Here is a 19980-nt window from a genome sequence, read left to right as displayed (position 1 = left end):
ATATATATATATATATATATATATATATATATATAGAAGTAAACCATGAGGCAATTGCAAAAGAGTAGTATTCAACTGCTGCTACGTCGGCATGGTCTTGCTAATGGTCTCCGTGTTGCAAGAACGTATAACGCTTCCTTAAAAGCTTTACCGAGTAGCTTTACCATTCTAAATTCTTACTAATTCGTGTATCGTACTTAAGTCGTCATACATTGGATTATTTCCTTCAGCAACACGCTTTGAAGAGCATTTGAATACATTGTTTAGCTCATTCACTTTGGCTGTAAGTAGTTCATGAGGTCCAAAAGTGTACATTCATGTCCTTTCTTTCGGAGAACACTTTGAGGGCACTGGTCACCTTTTTCTCTAGGTCACTGATGTTCAGCTGAAACCTCAGTTCCGCCTCAATGCACAGCTAAAAGGAACCGCAACAAAACAAAGTTAAAGCATTTGCAGCTAACAACATCATATTGCGTTTCAGACTAGCTCTATTCAGTAGATTTCAATGCACATTTCTGCTCATAACGATACTGTGACAAAATGTTCACGTTTATCACAATTTCAACTAAATAGTGGATCTGTGGAATTTTTCGTAGCTCATTTGTTCATTATCGATAACGTACTACTAGGTAAAAGTGGTAAAAGTGATGATGTATAATGAAATGTAGTTGATGTGTTAAACTTGAGTAAACTTTCATAAATATTTTGCACAGTATCCTTGTCAGTGTTTCCTACAGTGGTCATTTTCTTATGAATAAATGTGCACCCTTTTAGCTATTTCAATATTGTCTTCTGAAGTGCAAAACCAATCAAATAGAGCAGAGCTGGGCAAACCTCAAGTTCTACAAGAAGCGTCCCGACGTGGGAGTCGCCCACTGCGCGCTAGGGCGCGTCCCGCAGGACATCATTAAAGTTATTTCAATCAATCAATCAAATATCTTTTCTAAGCTGGTTTTTTCACCCATCCTGTGAGCAAGTGTTATTCTGAATCGCTAAAAAGAGTCGTGGAAAGCCTAATAAGCAAATATGTGCATTTTTCAACACTCGAGGAATACCAACACTTTACTTACAATTTCTTCCACCAAGAAGTACCGAGGTAAAGGATCCGCATGTGTCTTACAACGTTCAGGAAGCGTTATTTCCAGAAGGCGCCTCATCCTTGCCATATTATTTACCACACCAGACAAGCTAGATGAATGCAATGCCTGAAATTCATGAATTTTTCTGTGAGTACCATGTCAAGCACTCCAACTGCATAGGACCTCATGCTATGTGCAGTGGCTTAATCAACGCCAGGCATTGCACAATTTTTGTGCAAACATGCTAGGCAACAAACCTGCAACTCAGAGGCAGCACTTTCCTTTGTAAAGACAAAGGTGTCTGTGGAGGCTGGGACAGTTGTTGCTCTTTTCTTTTCCCTATGCCTTCTAACTTTGCGTGCAATTGATAGCCTTCGTATGAACACACTCTGCAAAACAAACATCCAGCAATTCTTTTGGGTGTTGTAATGTCTTTGCAAGCTATGGTAAAATGAAGTAAAAAGAGAAATAAAATCATGAAAAATAGCAAGTACACACTGCTATTCATAGCTGTTAAATACTTTTAAAAATAGATTAATTTCAGGAAAACATTACTCAAGCTGAAAATTGATGAACTTAATATTGCACAAACTCAGTTAACCAACTTGTATGTGACCGCAGTTATTAGCTTGTGTTTAGTCTTTCACTTACATAGACATGGCTTCGTGTCTGCTGAAGACGGCTGCCTGGTTTTGGATCCTCCCACATGAACCGTGGGTACTTTTTAGAAAGTGCCCAGCGGCATTCTGCTGTGTTGCAGCTCGTAATAATCTGATTTTCACTGAAAATGTACAATACAATGAACTCAATTTATATTTCATAATAACGCTTCTGGGTTAATTTCAAGAAATACATAACACGCAAGCATCGTGATTAGGTAATAATTCTCAGCTAAGTCAGAATGCTAGAGATCAAAACGATACGACTTACTCTAAAAATAGAGCAATTTCCGCTCGAAGCTGGCGACACAGCCTTCTATGTTGGCTTCCCGAACTAGCTTTTCCTTGCAGCAGTGGCTGTACACATTCCGAAAACGATGGCAAGCTTTCAAGCAGCCACTTCAGGAATTCCTGAACTACTAATATATTCTTTATTGCAAAAGGTGATGATGAGGACATGGGTTTGTGCAAAGTAACACAGAGAAAATTTCAACAAGATACATATTACATCTCGGCCAGAGGAGATTCATGAACGCATTTCGTAACTGCATAAAAATCACCATTTTTTGTGTGAGAATACAGAGGCCATGGGTACAACAATGACTCAGGGTTGATAACCAAAGTATGCGGCGTCCTTAGAAGATTAAAGGCATTCAGGTTTGAAGAAAAGCAGACCTTCACAAAAATTTCTACAATGAAAAACAGCTTGTCTTTCCAAACCACAATATCCTGAACCTTTCCAAAGACTACATCATCATTTTTTGAGAAAACAACCACATCAGAAACAGAAATCTTCACGTTAAACACGTATGCAAAAGGCACAGAGCTGGCAACTTTCCCAAGGTCATTTAAATCCAACCCAGATTGCAGAAACGCCGCCGTCAAGCAGAATGGCATGCCAAAGCCTTCCAATCTGTATTTCTCATTAGCTCCACTGAATTTGGGGTGCTGTGGCCCTTCCCATAAATCACTGGACATCTTCATCTGAAAAAAGTCGGCCACTGATAGTGGAATATTCTTGAAATTCCAAATTTTTTTTGATTTTGGTAGAGCATTCTTGCTCTCGAATCTCATGGTCCAGTGATGATGGGAAGGGCCAAAGCGCCTTATCTGGGAGGGTATGTGCAAAAGCATGTGCAGCTTTGGTCGAAATGCATCTGGGCTGTAAAGCCGAACAAAGATTTCATTGTGTCGCGCTATTACCACTTCAACATCAGCTAATGCATCTGGTGACATTACAGGAGAAATAAGCAACTGCACTATAACACACAGCAACAAAAAAGATTCACAGTGCGGTTCTCGCACAAGATCTTGTGGTATAAGGTCACATAGCATGAAGCGGAAATGCAGCAAAAGTACAACACTATAGCTAGCTGAACAAGGAAAGCTGAAATCAGTCTCAAATGGCCGTGGATAATCACTCTTGCTCACAAGCTTATGAAAGCGAAAGTTTGAAACAGCCTCGTTAAGTTGAGCCAATGTCATCCATGATGTATCCCTTACCATAAATTTGACAAAAAGTGAAATCTCAAGTGGGACAACTCCCTCCAACAAAATATGCATGGGGTCATACAAAAGATCAGTCAAGACTGAAAAGTTATCAAGTTGTGCAAGACCAGAAGCTGAATTAATGCCATACTGTGCTGACAACTCAATCTGTTCCTTTCTCGATGTTGCTTTTTCAAGCTGCAGCAACTGTTCAGCATACTGTGATTCTGTTCTCAATGGACACTCTATTTCGCAGTGAAACTTATGAAAGTCCATCGTTGGAACTGTGCATGTCCTGCATGCCATCCGAACATTTTTACTAAATGATTCTTTAAATCCACCGATATTATGGCAAGCCAAAGAATCACCACTGTACGCAAGCAGGAACCCATAAAATGTTTCCTCACCAACCAAAGTCTTTAATTTACAGCCCTTCTGTAGGTCATTTACAGTTGATATGAAGTCTTTAAGGAGCATGCCCTTTGCTTTGGGTGTCTTGAGATCTCTCGGCTTTCCCACCGCAAGCAAAAATATATTGCTTACTTTAGATCTCTCAAATGGCGGGATGTTGACAAATGTTACATAAAAAACTGCAAGCTTGCCTCTGGACCCTCTTTTCATACCTATCGGGTTAGCCAATTCAATGTCATCACAATACAGCAGCATCACAATCAGATTTTTTTCATGAGTTGCTATTGGGTGGCATTGAAATCGCGTGCCATCAGTAAAGTCTTTGAGTAAATCACACTCTCTTGACATAAGGTTGCATTGAAAAAAGCCAGCCAAGGTTGGATGAAGTAACAAATTTTCAAGGAGATTTTTTAGAGGCACAAAGTAAGCCTTCTCTCCAGAAGCAAGGATTATCTCCTGGGGAGCAACATAAATTTTTTGGAAGGAGTACAGTGCTTTCCTGGCTTTTTGATTGCACACTGCAGAAACATCAATTGCACAGCCAGCATTTGCCAAGATATCTGCAACACTGTTCACAAACATGTCTATTGCAGCTTTCGAGCAGCGATGCTCTGACTCTAGATGCCTAGCCAAAGACGACAGCTTAGTCACCAAGTGCAAACTTGACGCATCCTCAGCATCCTGGTCGTAGCTCTCCACATCCGTACTTTCAATGCAGGCTACATCATTGAAAGATATATTTCCGACAGCTTTGCTTGCAGCATCAAAATAATTTCGACTTGTCTCAGCCCCACCACACGGCACATGAGAAATAAGTCTATCGTCATCACATGCTGCACAAGGACTATCAACATGGCGTTTGTAGTACGCCATGCATGGAAACCGCTTGCGGCATACTGTGCACACCAGTGTGACTTTGTTCATGTGAATATTCTTCATGTGACGTGCAAATGCATATCTGGTGGTGAATCTACAGGCGATGCAGACATGTTTCCTGACCTTGCTCTTTGGTGTCAGGAGATTTTTTAGAGGCACAAAGTACGCCTTCTCTCCAGAAGCAAGGATTATCAGTGTCAATATGCTGGAGGGCTTGTTCCTTGTTGGCCTGTTAATACAAACATAAAGCTTCAAGTGCATCTGTCTCAAGTTCGATTTCCGTGCTCTCTCATTTGCTGCCAATATAGCAATAAACCTAAACCAGATGCATGCATGTAGAACTATTTCCTATCAGAGCACTAATGATAAAGTGAACCCCCTAAATTAATGTTGAATACAGGCGCTGAGTTCAGTAATAAAACCCAATGCACTGACACACAAATGCATACAGCTACGACCGGAAAGACTAGCATAAATCTGGTAACATGAATAAGTGTTGCAAGAAAGCGCAGATACTACACAACTATTATTCAGAATTACTCTGGTCTCTAACGCGCGTGTTATTTACTATTTCGGTGTGCAGACAATTTGACTTCTCGTTTTCATACCTTCGTGTCGAACAAGGGCAGCATCTCTAGTGGCTCTATTCTCTTCCTCACAGCACAGAGGGGAGCCGTCATTGACAATGGAGGGTAGCCTTTCTGCAATGAAGAGAGACACGACAAAATACTTTACAAAGGAAACTTCTCCCAATCATTCAACGCTGCCCTACCAGTTGAACAGTGCGGTGGTGCAGATGCCGAGGTCATTTCACTTCGGTCCTCTGCTTCGTGGCCTAGGCAGGCAGAAATAAAATACATTCGCAACCGTATCAGCACGAAGCAATAAAAGCAGGACATTCAGTATGTGGCATGCACAACACTAACCATAATCCGCTGATGAAGCTTCTCTAACAGCATCGTTGCAGCGTATAGCACTGCTCACTGCTGTGCCTGCTTCCTCTGTAAGTGATTGCATCAAACACAAGATAACATTACACTCACAAGCAGCACGTTACAGTACAAAATCCACTTTGCACATATTAAATCAGGCATTCAACTTAGTTTCTGCCATGGAAGAGAGTATCCCATAGAAATGGCCGCGCAGGTTTTCATTGATCTGCCATTCTCTTTGACATACCATAACGTGTTACGCACTTGTTCATATGAACAAGCCCAACCAAGTTCTAGATTTCTGGCCGTGTCCGAGTCACTTTTTTAGTTATTTGCAACACCCGGCCGTGCTAGGCAGGGCGTATCGTTTATTTGCGATAGTAAGATATTAGATGAGGGCTCAATCAGATTTTCTTATGTTGCCATTTTAATAAACTTAGGAGAAACTGTGGAGTTGCTGCAGCTCCAGAAAAAGGGCCTACCAAAACAACACACTAGACACCTGAACCTATTCCAGTGCACTAACACAGTTTCTATTCCACCCATTCACGCAAAGCACTTCACCCATCTTCACCCATTCACGCAAACCACTCAAAGTTTAGCGATCGAGGTTATCTGACTGATTCGAAACCACTGTGACATACGCACCAGTTAGCACGACAGCTTCGCCGGAAAAAGTTGGCACCGTGCAAGCCGTACCGTGGTCAACTACCGGCTCTCTCAGTTGATCTGTGGACAAACGTGAAAAAAAAAAAGATATTGCGTAAGTGTACGCCAACCAAAAGGTGATCAAGCCGCTGACAACACGAATTCGCATACACTTTCTGTATGTACATGCTAATTCAATAAAGCCCTAAAATTTGTACAGGTCGCCCCTTCACTATTCTAGGATTAATACAGTACACAAATTAATTGTAATATTATTAAGTTAATCAGTTGTAAATTAAAGTGTAATCATTCAAAATGACAACGTGCCACAGGAAGCTGTACTTCGCGATCTCGCTGCAGTTGTGCGCAATGGGTTCCTGCCTTATTGCTCTTCAACTCGGACTAGTATAATGTAAGCGCTTCTTTATTCTTGGGCTGCTCCGTTGTTCTCATTCACGGCGCCGAGCGGCCAAGAACGCGTTGCGCACTCGATAACGTGGTCGCGGCGCAGTTCGTGCAAAATCGTAATAAAAGCCGACAGCGCGAAACGGAGCGTACACGAGACGTTTTTACCTAGCGCACGTGTATGTCATTACGTTGCGCCCCGAATGACTGCGCGATTACAAGGAACAGCTGAAACCAAATTACAGAGCACAAACTCTGACGCCTTGTTGAGGCAAGCAAAATGACACGTCCGGACCAACGGCGCATGACCCGCCCAAAACCCGCAGGCGCACACGACGGCTCCGCTTCGAAAAGCAACATGAGCCGCAAAGAAATAAATAATAATATCTGGGGTTTAACGTCCCAAAACCACGATATGATTATCAGAGACGCCGTAGTGGAGAGCTCCGGAAATTTCGACCACCTGGGGTTCATTAACGTGCACCTAAATCTAAGTACACGGGCCTCAAACATTTTCGGCTCCACCGGAAATGCAGCCGCCGCGGCCGGGATTCGATCCCGCGACTTTCGGGTCAGCAGTCGAGCGCCATAACCACTGGACCACCGTGGCGGGAGAGCGGCAAAAAAAGGCGAGCGGGCATAACACAGAGAAACCTCATCGGTGAGCGGACACGCAACGCTTAATGAACACAATCTGTCTACCAAGCTCGAGTGCGGAGGGCGCCGGCGGCAGCGTCTTCACAAAGCCGAAACTTTAAACACGCGCGCACTTCACCTCCACGTGCGCCATGCGTAAACACACAGCCTCAGGAGGCTACGGTGCATAGCAATGTCGCACTGTGCTACTAGAGAAACTATTCGTGTAAGAGCACTCTAAGCCGAAACTGGGCAAAATTGGACTAACGGCAGCCGTTAAACCAAAGGATCAACGGTTCGTCCAACAGGGTGTAAATGCGAGACAGTGCGTGTCGTGCGCAAACGCCCGGCAAGAAGGGGACCAACGGGGGGTGTAACTGCGCGCCGATCGCCTGCTGCCGCCCTGCGCTTCCCGGGCCTGTCGGCTAGCAGGATCACGAGTTATATGGCTTACACGCCAGAGTGAAAGCGAAGCACTATTACAACGAATAGAAGCAGTTATGAGAGTCAAGTTCAACTCGCGCCGGCGCACACAGCGAGCGAGCGCGCTCACCTACGTTTCTTCCCTGTCGAGCTGCCGGACCCAAAGAAGTGCAAGCCTTCGAGTCCGGACACCGCGGATCTCTCGCTTCAATGTGCCGGATTAGGAAGAACTGCGAAGAACACTGCCAGCGCTAACAAAAGTAAGCGGTTCGTCAGCGGTTGTATTCCCGCAGAATCACCGGCTACAACTACGAAGCAGTATACGAAGTAGGCTTCGCTACGTCGTCGGCACCAAGCCGACCGGCGGCCGGTGCGAGTTCGTTGCCGGTGCAGGTGAAAGAAACGTTGCGTAGAATTTGTTTCACAGAGAATAATGTCGTCTGGAATAAAGTACAGTTCAATCTGTGTCTTTCTCTTCATGCGACAACTGTTGTCAAACATATAGCGTGAAGGCGAGCGCCGATACGAATCAACGTGCGGCCGGCGGTGTACAGCGAGCGACTTATACCTGCGACACACGGGCATGTTTGAAAGGCCATTGAGTCAATGGCCATCGAAACGCGAGAACTCCATCGAACTCGATGGAGTTCTCGCGTTGCCACACGACGGTTTTCAACGGCCGTTGAGTGATTCAGGTGTTTGTCGCAAAAATTTTGTGGCGCTGCTAATCTTATTAGCAGAGGCTCGCAGAGGACGGACGTGTTTTTCGTGGGCTCCGGAATGACAGCGTCAGATAAGTGCTTTTTTTTTTTTGCATGATTCGAGCTTGTTTGTTTATGGCGTATTCGGTTGGTCGCTCCGATCCTCTGGCTCGGAGTCGGCAGATGCGGAGGCAGCCCGCAATCGGAGCGCGAGAGGTAGCGTACCAACCGAATGGATCGACGATCTCGGAGCAGCGCGCCTGTAGCGCCACCGTGCAACCAGCGCGGGACGCCGCCGGGTAAACATCGACAAATGCGGTCAACCATCCGAGCTGGCGTCATCGTCCGAGCTGCTGGTTTAAGGACGAGACAGATGGTACGTTTTTGCCTCCGATCCGGCGTGCGGCGTACGGCGATTCAGCACACACGGGGCGAACGAGCAATCAGCGGCTCCGCCCACATAGGGCGCCTCGGCATGCACACTTGGAGGACTTCGTATCTTCGTAATAAAGCACAAAACAAACAACTTTGCACAGCCACGCTTCGTTATATAAGAAAATAATCACTACAACTACGCCTTCGCGAACGACAAGCACATCGCAATAGCTCGCCGTCACTCACGATTCCGAGAGGTAGGCCTAGCATGGCGGACGCCGGCCGTCTCCTACGCCGTTCACGATCGCACGCGAGCTCGGCATAGAGCGCTTGTTTTTGCCAACACGATTAAGCTTTGCACTCGCATGTAATGCGTTGCCATACGCTATTAAGTTGCTCGGCGTCATCGATGTGACGCTAAGAACTAAAAGAGTGCTGGGCACTCTCTTTGGGAGAGTATATTCTTGTCCCATATTTAACTCTCTTTTCCAGAGTAAATCACCTCTTCTTGAGGCAGAGTATAGTAATGCCCCCTGAGAGGGTTATAGTACTCCACCTCAACAGAGTAACATAACTCTTGCCGAAGCAGAGTAGCTGGACCCCTCCGAAAGGAGTAGTAGTACACCTCAAGAAAGAAATAGCAGAACCCGGGCGAAATAGGGCCTTAATATTGCATTTGAGAATTTATTCATGCGTAGATCGTAATGATGACATAATAACGAGCACTGCGACAAAAAAAAAAAAAAAAAAGACGTGAGAAAAAAAACAATCACGCGCAAGTGAGATTCGAACCAGCGACCCTCAGATTGTGAGTCCGACGCGCTACCACAACGCCACACTCGGAGACGAGGAACACGTCCTTTTTCTTCCATGTTGTTACTGATTGCACTGACCATATCGGTGATCTGTCTTCATTTTCTTGTTTAGAAACGCCGGTTTGAGTATCTCCGTACATGCAACAACCAAACACAAGATAGTTCATTTCTTTGTTTTGTGCTTCCCGGTATCAGAACGTCAATCCGGCCTGTTTCTCAGCAAACAAGATTAGCGTAACCGAGGATATGTGCGGCATTCGCATTGACCAGCTAAGCGGTTAGTCATTTCTGTGTAGAAAACGCTGTACTTCTGAACTGCACATTGAACACTTCAGTTTTCGTCACGCCCTTGGACATATTTTCGGTCATTATTGTTGACGTTCCGCGACTACAGCCGTAATAGCGCACTCTAGCCGTACGGACCATTTGGCTTAGGGCAGTGTACTCCGTGCGCGACGTTCGTAGCGAAAAACGTGGATACTGAAATACGAAGAACTTAAAAACCTTTCGAATGTAGTTTCGATCGTCGACCGACTCGATGAGATGATATTCGCTTATTTAACTGCACAAATCCAAAGCTAAAAACGCGGATATTAGGCTTTATTCCAGTGTCTTCCTGTACACTGAAAAGCACTGGGAGGCGCTGGATTCCAGTGCATTCCAGTACACTGAAAAGCACTGGGAGGCGCTGGAAACGCTGCTTTTTTTTTATTAATTGTATCCAGCCCCGCGGCGAATGCAGTGCTCTCTACTGTATATGCGTGTGCTTAATAATGAGTGGTCATCGCTCGCGGTACGCCGGCACATCGACATATACTATGAGGAGCAGGAGTATAACTGCGTTCTACTCTGTCATGCCAGAAGAGTATACGGGCATTCCACTCTCTCAGATGGAGGTAGAGTATAAGCACATTTCACTCTCTGCTTTCGTACAGAGTGAACGTGCATTTCACTCTATGCGATGCTTTGCGAGAGTAAGAGAACGCTCTGAAGAGTAACTGGGCTTTCTTACTCTTGCGATACGCTTACCAGTTTTTAGAGTGAAGGCATTCGTCTGCGAGCTGCTGTAACACCATTTACGTTTCGTCCGCCTCCAGTAGCCGCCTCCGTTTCGACATGGTGCAGTTATGGCTTGGTACATGTGAACTCACCACACAAGCGCTCAAAGACGCCACGAACACAATACAACACACGTGTACGAAGTATTATACGCGTCCGATGCTCTCCCCTTCTGAAATGCGCGCTCGTGCTGACACCCTGTCACCTGCCGGTAAACGCGGCGTCTAGTGCCCCTCCCGGCCAGATCGCACCACGCTCTCACTTCGAAGTCAGAGCGGTCGGGAGCGCTCCGAGTCGGAGGCTGACGCTCCGGAAGAACCACCCGAAGGTAGTTCGAGCGCTCGGATTTTGCCAACCGAACGCGCGACCACTTTTCAGAGCGCTCTAGAGCGCTCAAAATCGCCCACCCGAATACACCATTAGTTAAGCCACTAGATTGCAGCTTAATAGAGCTTACAACTTTGTGCTGTTGGTACAAAGTGGTGTGACAGTCGCTTCGGGTGTTTTTTTTAATATTTGTTTTTTTGGCCACCACGTGGCTGAAAGGTGCACAGGTGCTTTGAAGTGTAACATACTTGCGGAGTTTTGTGATATCATTTGGCTTTAATCTAATCTGCCGCGTGAATGCTCTATAGCCATGGTCAAAAAGACCGTAAAGTGTTCAGGATGCGGAATGGGGCAGAAAATAGAGGTTTGTGAGGATGAGACGACAGAGAGAGCTGACGCCAAGTGTAAGCAATGCGAGTTAGAGGCGAAGATGGAAATAATGATGGCCGCCCAGAATGAGCTCAAGGTGAGAATCTCCGAGCTGGAGAAAGCGGTAGCGACAGAGCGGGAAAAAACGATGGCTATGGCGGAAAGGCTTAAGTCAGCCGAGGAGGGATTGGCAAAGGTAGCCATGCCAGCAAAGGTAGCCATGCCAGCAAATGTAGCCACGGGGAACGGGGAAGCAGGCGACAGCGGGAAAAATGGGGCATCGACCCCCACAGTGGTAGGCGCGAAGGGGGAAACAGGTTTGGAAAAGACAGGTGCAAGGGACACAGGACCCACCTTCCGCGAAGTAGTCTTGGGAACGGGAGGGGACAAAACAACAGCAGTAGCACGCGCTAGTAACAGGTGCAGTGGCCAGGTGCGGGAGAGTCCACCAGAAAAGTCGGATCACGTGATAATCGCCGGGGACTCGAATTTAGCTACATGCGCAGAAGCAGTCAAGGAAAGGGTGAGAGGCGACAAACGAGTTTTAATAGGAAAGTTCCCGGGCCATAGGCTGGGATCAGTGATGAGACAAGCTAGCGCAAAACTCGCGGCTAAGTCTAATGGACGTAACCTCGTGATAATCGCGGGAGGTCTAAACGACGTCTTGAGTAACGAATCAGCCGAACTAGCGACCACATTGGCGAAAGGGGTCGATGACATGCGCGCCATTTCCCCTCAGGTGCAGATAGTGGTATGCACAATACCGGAGGTACCGGTGCGTGACGGCAACCTGCAAAGAGCGGTTGTCGACGCAAACAAAGAGATATGGCAGATGAGTAGAGAGAAAGGCATCGAGGTAGTGGAAATAAACAGAGAGGTGCACAGGTGGGGTGGTTTTCGAAGAGACGGAATACACTTCGATAGGAGGCTTGGCCATGAGGTGGGTTGGCGTCTTGCAGGACGCGCAGTAGCTTTTTTGGGGGGCACGCGGGCCCTTCGGTGCCCATGGTAGCTTGTAATGAGGAAAACAACCAGGGGGACTCTTTGACAGGTAGTATAGCGAAAAAACAGAGAAAAGGTAAAAGAAGGGAGAAGGCGCGTGTTGCAATTAGTTACATTAACATGCAGGGTGGCAGAAAAAAGGCAAAATGGTTAGAGATTGAGGGACAGTTAAACAAGGAACAGATAGGTGTTTATGCGGTTACAGAAACACACCTTAGAGACTTGGAAGAGCCACCACATATTGAAAATTATGTTTGGGAAGGATGTAACAGGATCACATCAGAAAGGAGAGGTGGGGGGGTTGGAATGCTAATTCATAGCAGAACAAAATGGGAGAGAGTGAAACAAACGTGTTCAGAGCACATGTGGATTTCGGGCACAGTAGGTGGAAAGAAAACGTGGCTAGGTGTAGCTTACTTGTGGACAGGCAATAACTGCAGAGAAAAGAATCTGGAGATAGTGAAATGCATAAGCACCGATATTAAAGAATTTGGTCATGATGCCGAGATAATCCTTCTAGGGGACATGAACGCTCACATTCATGACCTTGACGGATATTCAGACACCAATGGCAAGTTATTGCTAGATCTCTGCGAGCAACATAGTCTTGAGATAGTTAACGTGGGGCCTAAGTGTGAGGGGCAGATCACGTGGGAAGTCAGAAACAGGCAATCGAGCATTGATTACTGTCTCATGACAGAAGGAATATATGACAAACTTAGAGAGATGAGAATAGACGAAGAAGGCATTAACAGCTTGGGTAGTGATCATAAACGCATAATATTACAAATGGGATATAAAACTGAAAATAAGAACATAGAATCAAAGTTTGGCAGCTCGTATCTAAATGACAAACAAATAACAAATATAGCCGCAAGAGTCGAGGAAAAAGTAGACGAACTACCAGGCAAAGACTGGAAGTATAGTGAGCTGCTACATGTAATCACGAAAGAAATGGAAATAGAGAAGAAAACTATTTGTTGGAAAGGAAAGAAAAAGCCAAAAAGTTGGTGGAACAAAGAAATCCGGGAAGCGATCGAGATGCGACGTCAGGCATCACGGGAGCACAGACAGGCAAAAAAGGAGAAGCGGCCACAGGACGAAGTCAACCAAATATGGGAAATATATTTAGAGCAAAAATCCATTGTGCAGAAATTAGTCGAGGCAAAAATTAAAGGTGAAAGTGAACGCTGGATGACAGAGATTCGCGAAAAGAAGAAGGCCGCGCCTAGGATATTTTGGAGCCACCTAAAAGCGCTGGGTAGGAAGTCTGTCACAATGCAACAACATATGGTAGATGAAGGAGGAAATAAATTGGAAGGATATGAAGCGCTAGGTTACATCCGAAAGATAACAGCCGATTCGTTTAAAAAGGTCCCCCATGGGATTCCCCCGGTGAGTAAAAGTACGCAAAGGAGTGCAACCGACGAAGATGTAGTACTAGAGAATTTCAATTGGAAGAAGGCCGAAGGAAAAATTCCTAAGCGCACTACTCCGGGCTTAGATGGGGTTCCCGTCAGCCTCATTAACGAACTCGGACATAACACTAAAGAAGCACTGCTGAAAGCCGTAGAAAAGTGCTTACAGGAGAGGGAAATACCAGACAGTTGGAGAAAAAGTAGAATGAACTTAATCTATAAAGGCAAGGGAGAAAAGGATAACATTCGCTCGTATAGACCGCTAACAATTACATCGGTGCTATACAGGTTGGCGATGCAGGCAGTAAAATTAAAAATAGAAGCGTGGGTAGAACAAAATGATATTTTGGGAGAACTTCAGAATGGATTTCGAATCGACAGGCGGTTAGACGATAATCTGTTTGTTCTTACCCAGTGTATAGAAATATCTAAAATAGAAAACAGGCCCTTATACGTAGCTTATCTAGATATCACCGGGGCGTATGACAACGTTAATCAGGAAATTTTGTGGGATATATTGAAGGAAGTGGGCATAGGTGACGACTGTGTACAGCTTTTGAGGGAAATATACCGAGGAAATACAGTTTGTATAGAATGGGAAGGAATAAGTAGCAAGGACAGCGTTGAAATTAGCAAGGGGCTGAGACAGGGGTGCCCTTTGTCCCCGCTGTTATTCATGCTGTACATGGCGAGGATGGAAAAAGCGCTAGAAGGTAGCAACATTGGATTTAATTTGTCACACAAACAGGTCGGAGCGATGGTTGAGCAGAAGCTTCCAGGTCTATTTTATGCTGATGATATTGTCTTATTTGCGGACAGTCAAGATGATATACAGCGACTGGCAGATATATGCGGAAGGGAGTGTGAGGCTCTAGGACTAGGATTTAGTGCAACAAAATGTGGATTGATGGTATTCAATGATCACGGAGACCATACGGTATTAATACAGGGACAAAAAATACCGAGGGTAAGCGAGTACAAGTACCTCGGAGTATGGGTAAATGAGGGGGATAGATATATGGAGGTACAAGAGAAAGCATCGGTAGCAAAGGGAAAGAGGAATGCTGCAATTATGAAGCACAGAGCTTTATGGGGATACAATAGGTACGAGGTGCTTCGAGGGCTGTGGAAGGGTGTGATGGTTCCGGGGCTTACATTTGGGAACTCAGTGGTGTGCATGAAGTCAGAGGTGCAATCAGGAATGGATGTAAATCAAAGGACGGTGGGCCGCCTAGCGTTGGGCGCTCACGGGAAGACGACAAATGAGGCGGTAAAGGGTGATATGGGATGGACAGGCTTTGAAGTGAGGGAAGCGCAGAGCAAAATGAGATTCGAAGAGAGGCTGAGGAAAATGAAGGAGAGTAGATGGGCAGAGAAGGTTTTCAGGTATTTGTATAGAAAAAGCGTTGACACGCAGTGGAGAAAAAGAACTAGGAGGCTCACCAGTAAATATACGGCTGGCAGTGCGGGCGATATGGCAACAAGGAGCATTAAGCGGAAGGTCAGAGAGGCGGAGAGGACTTATTGGATGACAGCGATGGAAAAGAAGCCGACTCTGAGTAACTACCGAAAAGGAAAAAACGAAATAAGGAGGGAAAGGTTTTATGATAATTCAAGGGGAAGCGCTTTACTGTTTGAAGCAAGGTCGGGCTGCCTTAGAACGCGTAGTTATAAAGCGAGATTTAGTAACGAAGAAGAACAATGTACATGCTGCGGGGGAACTAAGGAAACGATGGAACATGTACTGATTGAATGTGGCGATATTCACCCAGGTATACGTGTGGGCACGAGTCTACATGAAGCCTTGGGTTTTAGGGACAACAATGGAAAGCTGAACACGTCCGCGATAGAAATAAGTAAGAGACGGTTAGAGTATTGGTGGCAGAAAAGTAGAGATAAAGAACAAAAATAAATAATGGGGGAAAAATAAGGTCATTCTGCCTTAAAGGGGTCATGAAGCACCACTTGGGCTGATTGAAAAAACACATCCTGCGGAAAGCTGACACGGCTATGAACTGCTCTGCCAAATATTACAGTCGTGCGCGCCGCGTAATGGCCACAAGCGGAGCGCGAAGTTGCCGTTTCCCCAGGCACCCTCTTTTCAAACAGAGGCCGGTTCTCACTCTCGTCGGTGGGCGGGGCGTCTGTCCGCTGTACGTCGCAAAGACATAGCATGCTTATTGGCCGATAGCCGACGTAAATCGAGAGCGGCGTTCGGATCAGATGCGCTTCTTGCCGCGGAATGCCGCCATTTGCCGGCGCCGCACTCGCGCAAGCGAATCACAGCGGGAGAGCGATCGCGTTTCATGACGCGCGCTGGCGTAACTTCTTTCCCCCATGCCATCCCTCCCTGTCTAGCTTCCAGTGCGCTCGTCGGCACGAGAAAAGAAAGAAAGCGCTGGGAGCGTGCGCCAAACCCCCGTAACTCCGCTGATTCTTGACGGATTCGAGAAATTTTTGCGGCAATCGATTCGGGAGGCAGTACACTCCGATACTGAGGCCATTAGATCATTACTTGGAAAAGTGGTTCATGACCCCTTTAAGAGGCAGAGAGATGGACCGTGAATTTATATTTTTTGGTATAATAACATAGATTTAATCAATGTAGATAAGGTATTAGGCCAACATAAAACAAGGAAGCGTTTTTTCTTTTTTTTTTTTTTTTTCCTTCGAGCCTGGTGGCAGACATGTCACCGCCCCGTTTTAAAGGGGACGCTCATAGCATCCATCCATCCATCCATCGTTTTCATGTCGTCGTAAGTGAACTAAAATAAATCCACTTAAAAGCACACATTTGTGCGTTGTTTTGTTCTAAAATATAAAAAAAAAATTATTTATACATAATTATAAGTGCATTATTAGTTATAAGCAGAGGTGGTTATAAGTTTGTTGAACAGCGAAACTGTGGCTACGTTACAACCGCTTTACCTGTCCTGCCGCTTTTCCGGGTTTTCCACGTAGTGCTGTTTTGCCTGGTTTTGCGGTTGCGTGTACTCATTTCGTTTCATTACATGCTTGTTCCGCCATCATGAGTGACCGCGAAACAGATGACAAGGCCGCTATGGTGTTCTACATGTCTGTGATCATGCAGCTTGATGCTGGGATCGAAGCAGCGAAAGAGGAAGCCGACGCCATCGAGGATGAGCTGCTGCTGTTATCGCGAGCATGCGCAATTCCTACATTACAAATGACACAAATAGTTTAGTAAATAAGTTATAACGCCAATGCACACTACTTTTAATGCATACTCGTTAATTTTTTCCTTTTCTAATCATGGGTATGAGCACACTGGGAACGAGAAGGCGCGGTGACGCTGTTTCCGCTTCTGCCGCTCGATGGCCGTCGAAATTTCAATGGAGTTGTGGAGTGCTCCATCGACTCGATGGGCCACTGACTCAATAGCCTTCGAAACTGCCCGTGTGGCAGCGCGTGCATGCCCGTTGAGTCAATGGTCCATCGCTTCAATGGCCTTCGAAACGCGCCTGCGCGCCGTCTCGTCGTTGTAGGTATACATATATCTATACATCACTCCGTAAGACGTCGCGGACAGCGGACATCTATTTTTCATTTGTATGTAAAAGAACGACGACGAAAACTGCACAGGGGACGCATGTTGTGATCGCCAGCGGTCGTTCAACTCAGCCGTGCTCCTCGTAAAGGCCTAACGACGTTGTCGGCAAGAAGCCGGCATCGGCGGGGCGCCTCACTGCTTCGCCGAAGTTCCTGCATAAGTGCCGCTTCTATGTTTGTGTGTGCATAAGTGGATTTTACGGACTTGTGTACCAGCATTACTAAGGCTGGTTCGGCCGATACGATACAGTACCAGCTGATAATTCGAATTCGCTGACTGAAAGAGCGTTAAAAATCCGGCGGGTTCATATTAAAAGATCGGTGTGTTGCGGTTCTAACATTGAGCCCACGTAAGTTTACACGTACGCTGCGAATGTTTATTGTTTTATTATGCCGAACAGAAGTCTGCCACCGGCGCAACATGGGAGGTCAAAATACTGTGCCTATATATAGCCGATGGCTGGTTTTCGGCAGTGTAGCGCGGGCGGTAGATGTATGGTAGGTGCGTGTGGTGTTTAGATTGCAATGGTTGTGTGTTGTATGTTTGTATACACGTGCCGCAAACACTGCATCATTCAATGCTGATTCAGTTGGAAATAACAAGAATTACGCCAACATAGCGAAGAACCGCCATCTTTTTTTTTTCTCGCTTAGTCCCGACGGTTCAACTGTTAGACCCTCGGGAGCATTCTACGAGGACCAACATTTAAACCCACTGGAGTAAGTGCTAGAGAGTAAAAGTTGAACCCCTGTAGTTACTCCCACAGTTGGTCCAAAAATGGTTCAAAATCTGTGGCAGCCCATTTAGACCCCTGAAGGACCAATGCCATACCCCATTTTAGTCCTTTTCGGCTTAGAGTGAGTTAAGGACGCAGTCCACAACACAGAAGTGCTTACAAGTGCTACCGACATTCGAAATGCTACGCGCAAGCACATGTATAGTTTGAACAAACGGCACTTACCAAGCTCGAGTATCTTCCCGTGGACTCCCGGGCAATGGTCGGAGTACTCGCATTTTATCTTCGACGGACCAGTCACTCTATACTGCTGGCAGTCGCACACCTGCTCGTTACATCGGCCTCGTAAAATGCCGAACGTGTCCTTGTTTGTGAAGGCCATGGATGCGGAGAGAGGTACCCCAAATCACCGAAAACTAATCCACGAGGCGCGAAACGTGCTACCGCCACGCCGCCATAATAGCACGCTTCCCATAAAGCACAGAAGCAAAGCATCAAGGAGAGATGAAACTGACAAAATGGCGTCTCCTGTTGAACCTTCGAGAGGGCACAAGCGAGCCTCTCTAGCGCTTTTGTTGCGTGAGAACGTTGCGCCGCCTATAGGTTACTGTGTAAGGGTTACACTTCAGTTTTTGCTGATGTAACCTATAAAAGCGCTCCGAAACCTATATTTTCTGAACAGATGGACCCCGTATCCCTTAAACATCGCGGAAAACATTAAAAAGTCGAAACAACTCTCGTTGTAACCCTTATTTTATGGGTTAAAACTGTGTATGGGTTGCAGTATCGGTTACCGGACTTAGAGTGTATACACTCTAAGAATTAAGAGAGTGCTGGGCACCCTCTTTGAGAGAGTATATTCTTGTCCCATATTTAACTCTCTTTTCCAGAGTGAATCACCTCTTCTTGAGGCAGAGTATAGTAATGCCCCCTGAGAGGGTTATAGTACTCCACCTCAACAGAGTAACATAACTCTTGCCGAAGCAGAGCAGCCGGACCCCTCCGAAAGGAGTAGTAGTGCACCTCAAGAAAGAAATAGCAGAACCCGGGCGAAATAGGGCCTTAATATTGCATTTGAGAATTTATTCATGCGTAGATCGTAATGATGACATAATAACGAGCATTGCGACAAAAAAAAAAGACACGAGAAAAAAAAAAACACGCGCAAGTGAGATTCGAACCAGCGACCCTCAGATTGTGAGTCCGACGCGCTACCACAACGCCACACTCGGAGACGACCAACACGTCCTTTTTCTTTCATGTTGTCACTGATTGCACTGACCATATCGGTGATCTGTCTTCATTTTCTTGTTTAGAAACGCCGGTTTGAGTATTTCCGTATACATGCGACAACAAAACACAAGATAGTTCATTTCTTTGTTTTGTGCTTCCCGGTATCAGAACGTCAATCCGGCCTGTTTCTCAGCAAACAAGATTAGTGTAACCGAGGATATGTGCGGCATTCGCATTGACCAGCTAAGCGGTTAGTCATTTCTGTGTAGAAAACGCTGTACTTCTGAACTGCACATTGAACACTTCAGTTTTCGTCACGCCCTTGGACATATTTTCGGTCATGATTGTTCACGTTCCGCGACTACAGCCGTAATAGCGCACTCTAGCCGTACGGACCATTTAGCTTATGGGCAGTGTACTCCGTGCGCGACGTTCGAGCGAAAAACGTGGATACTGAAATACGAAGAACTTAAAAACCTTTCGAATGTAGTTTCGATCGTCGACCGACTTGATGAGGTGATATTCGCTTATTTAACTGCACAAATCCAAAGCTAAAAACGCGGATATTAGGCTTTATTCCAGTGTCTTCCTGTACACTGAAAAGCACTGGAGGCGCTGCATTCCAGTGCATTCCAGTACACTGAAAAGCACTGGGAGGCGCTGGAAACGCTGCTTTTTTTATTAATTGTATCCAGCCCCGCGACGAATGCAGTGCTCTCTACTGTATATGCGTGTGCTTAATAATGAGTGGTCATCGCTCGCGGTATGCCGGCACATCGACATATACTATATATGAGGAGCAGGAGTATAACTGCGT

This window comes from Rhipicephalus sanguineus, chromosome 3 (genome assembly GCF_013339695.2).
Source record: "Rhipicephalus sanguineus isolate Rsan-2018 chromosome 3, BIME_Rsan_1.4, whole genome shotgun sequence".
Lineage (NCBI taxonomy): Eukaryota > Metazoa > Arthropoda > Arachnida > Ixodida > Ixodidae > Rhipicephalus > Rhipicephalus sanguineus.
Note: the sequence above shows the minus strand (reverse complement) of the source record.